The sequence below is a fragment of the Colias eurytheme genome, chromosome 1, assembly GCF_061535395.1.
Source record: "Colias eurytheme isolate Ceu_HAF_F1 chromosome 1, ilColEury1 Martin Lab GWU primary, whole genome shotgun sequence".
NCBI lineage: Eukaryota > Metazoa > Arthropoda > Insecta > Lepidoptera > Pieridae > Colias > Colias eurytheme.
In genome coordinates, this window is record NC_142980.1 from 10,226,510 (window position 1) to 10,230,120 (window position 3,611).

Here is a 3,611-nt window from a genome sequence, read left to right on the forward strand (position 1 = left end):
TCAAGTTAGGGGAAAAAATAGGCCGAAGATGTTATCTTTCTTAGAAATTTGGATTCGAATGAGGTTAATTATAATACGATAGATACTTTATTGTTTATAAATGTGTTTTATTGAATTTTATAGATTACTAAATTACATTACATTCTCACATTCTCACCAATATACCAACCTACGCTGCTAACTTATACAAATTATTTTATCCAATGTTTTATTTAATATTATATCATTACGTATGTAATATGCAGAACAAAAATTCACATACAAATTGTAGTCAGGTGAAACATCGTCCTCTTTAAGAATCTTTCGCTAAATATAAGAAAAATTCTTTGAACTGAGTGTAACATTGTGCCGAAACCTGGTGCCCTAATAACGATAGCGAGACTCGTGAGAATAGACAAGCGTCGACTGAATGAAACGAGAAGTCAACGGCCGAGGAATTTCTTCCCAACAAACAACCTTAGCATAGCTCGAGAAAACCATTCATAGGGCGCCTTAATGTTCAGGCGTAGACGCTCGCCGATTTAAGTAACCGATTTTATGTTATAACTGGACAGGCTTTGAATACACTAAGTAGAAATTGTATAAAATGTGGCTGAGCACATTTCCATCGTCAGGGGAATTTGCACAAGGAGGAACAAGGAAGAAGCGGGGGCACCCCTTTCTCTGGGGGTAGGGGGCAAGGGACGTCCATCCGCCCTACATACGTACAAGGGTAGGCTGTTTACAGCGGACGAGGCACGCACGCGGCTCTGTTCTTCGTTCTACAGAATCAGGGTTGTGGACCGGACACGCAGGGCTGCCACAAGCTATGTTTTACAAATTAAAATTTATTTCTTATGAATTTTATAATAATTAAACAGTTGTAACGTATGTTCTCTATAGTCATGTGTAACATGTGATAGTAATACTATATTCGCTGTTGATATCGTGTACATTCGGTTTCTTCATTACAATATTTTCAAGAAATTTCGTCACTAACTTTAAATTCAGTTAATACTTAGTTAGCCCAAACAATAGTTTGCAAAACAATTGCTTATTTGCAAGATAAATTAAATTTTTCAGAAAAAAAAAATAAAAATTAACTAGGTAACTATTATAAAACTATTAATACCTTGCACTTATATATTCTCTAGTTGTAGATATTATATCTATCGTATGCATATTATGTCGAAATGTTTAAAAAGGAAAATAATATATAAATTACGGGTAGATTAAAATCAAAACAAAGCTTCATAACGTCGCCCATAATGCACTTTCAGAACACTCCACAAAATTTTACTCATAAATATTTTTTGTGAAAAAATTATAAATTTAAAATATTTAAATAGGGTAGTAGTTTGAATTAACCCTAGCGGAGTAGTCGCACTAGATGACGCAGGGAGGGCAGCGGGTGGAAGGCGGTGGGGATGGGTGGCCCCCTCCCGCTGGCCACGCGGACGGTAATACGAGTGCGCCTATGCGAGGCATGTATCTTGAACGGGCTGATATAACAGAGAAGTAGCCCCCAGAATCCAGTTTAGAAGCAGGCTGGAAAGATGCTCTACTTTGTTTTAAAGTTTGTATTTATGGTGTGATATTGATTTTTTTTAGATGTAAGTGTGCTGAGCTCTGTTTAGCTCTGGGTTATGACAACACCTATCTGCTGATCATTTACACACTTTAAAAAAATAAATTAATAAACAATTGATGCAATCTAACAATTTTGGATAAAGCAGGGAGATGTGTGTACAAAAATAATTGTCAAAATTTACATCTTGGTATGCAATAATGGATCATTATAATGAACCAATATCAACTGACTGATTAACTTAACTGAAGAAACAAATTTAATTGCGTCAACTGAAGCTGTGTAAAGTGATACATTTTAGTATAGTTACATACAAATAAATTTCTTCAAGGAAAATATTATGTAGGTATGTATTACCTTTTTTTTAAGTGATTGGATGACCAAGTTTTGCTCGGTATTGTTCCTATGTTAATCGATTTATTGCCCCAACAATGAAAAAATATGTATTATGTTATTACATATTTACGAAAATTAATCGTATGCAGGTATATATTCGTCAACATATTTCAAGGATTAATTTCATCTCTTATGTTTTTTTTTAACAAAGATTGTTATGTCTTGTTTGATGCAGTATCAGATTCAGTATTATAAAGTCATATGTGAGTCAGTCAGAAGAAATCGGATTGTACGTTTAAACTTTGCGTTATTATAATATTTTTATTCACGTATTATACGTTCTATTTTCTTTAAAAGCCAAGATTTAACACACAACTGACTTATTTATATATGTACATAATATCTAAATCATATAGTACACTTTAAATAAATAAATAATACCAAAGTAGAGTATACTTCACGTCGAACGAAAGTGAAAGCTATTTTACATGTGCACGGCTAGCGTCCTATAGCTGCCCGCCCTATCGGTAGGTAGGGCAGTGTTAGGTAACCAACGGCGACGCTGAATATATTTTGTGAGATCGGTGTGTTGCTCGAAATAGGAACACTCTCCATTTCTACCAAGGCTTCCTTTAAATCACGTTCGATTTTCCCTACGTACGGGGAAAGTGCTTTTTTAAAACGCCAATTTGTTGGATAGTTGATGCTTTGTCATTTACGAGCGGCATTATAATGTGATGCCACTTGTGTTATGCTTACGTCGTTATTATTGATTTTTGGATCGAGCTCAATTATTTTTATGGCATACGTGTTGATATTGGATAAAATAAATCAATATTTTAATAAATAAGTCATAATGAACAGATTAAAATCTTTAATACATATTACTTACTTACTTTCATAATCCATACTTAATACTATAAATGCGAAAGTAACTCTGTCTGTCTGTCTGTTACTCAATCACGCCTTAACTACTGAACCAATTTGCATGAAATTTGGTATAGAGATATTTTGATACCTGAGAAAGGACATAGGATAGGTTTTATCCCGGAAATCCTATGGGAACGGGTTTTTCTTTGAAAACGCGGGCGAAGCCGCGGGCGGAAAGCTAGTATAAATATAAATAATATAGGTAGTAATATGATCAAACCTTATCAACTTCACAATGAACGACGTAGAACAATTAAAGATTCACATTTAAATAATATTTAAGCTAATACTAGTAGGTATTAATAGTAGGTAACAATAGTAGGTATTCATTTTTTTAATTATGTTTAAAAAAACATCAACTACGATAGACCCAAAACCAAAAAAAAATCGCATATAATTTCAAATAGGGCTAGGACACATCACACAATACGTGTAAACCTTCACTCTTAATTTTCTGTAAAGCTTAGGCTGGAATGGGCCATGTTTGTTTCAAATATAGAGCTTCTATCAACAAAAGGTTTTGTTTTCTGTCCTTCATTGAGGCGCTTGTTTAATTTGCTATTTATATTCAATGTGGTATATTATTAGATTATTTACGTTGTAAATAATGTGTAGTTTAATTAAAATCCTCTTATATTAACAACCTAAATATAAACATCAGCTTTTAAATTAATAGCGGTTATTTTGATAAATGCCTTTACATTTGAGTTATATTATATTAATAATTATTTGTTTCTTTTAACTACCATATTCTAATTATAAATCTTTAAGGATATTT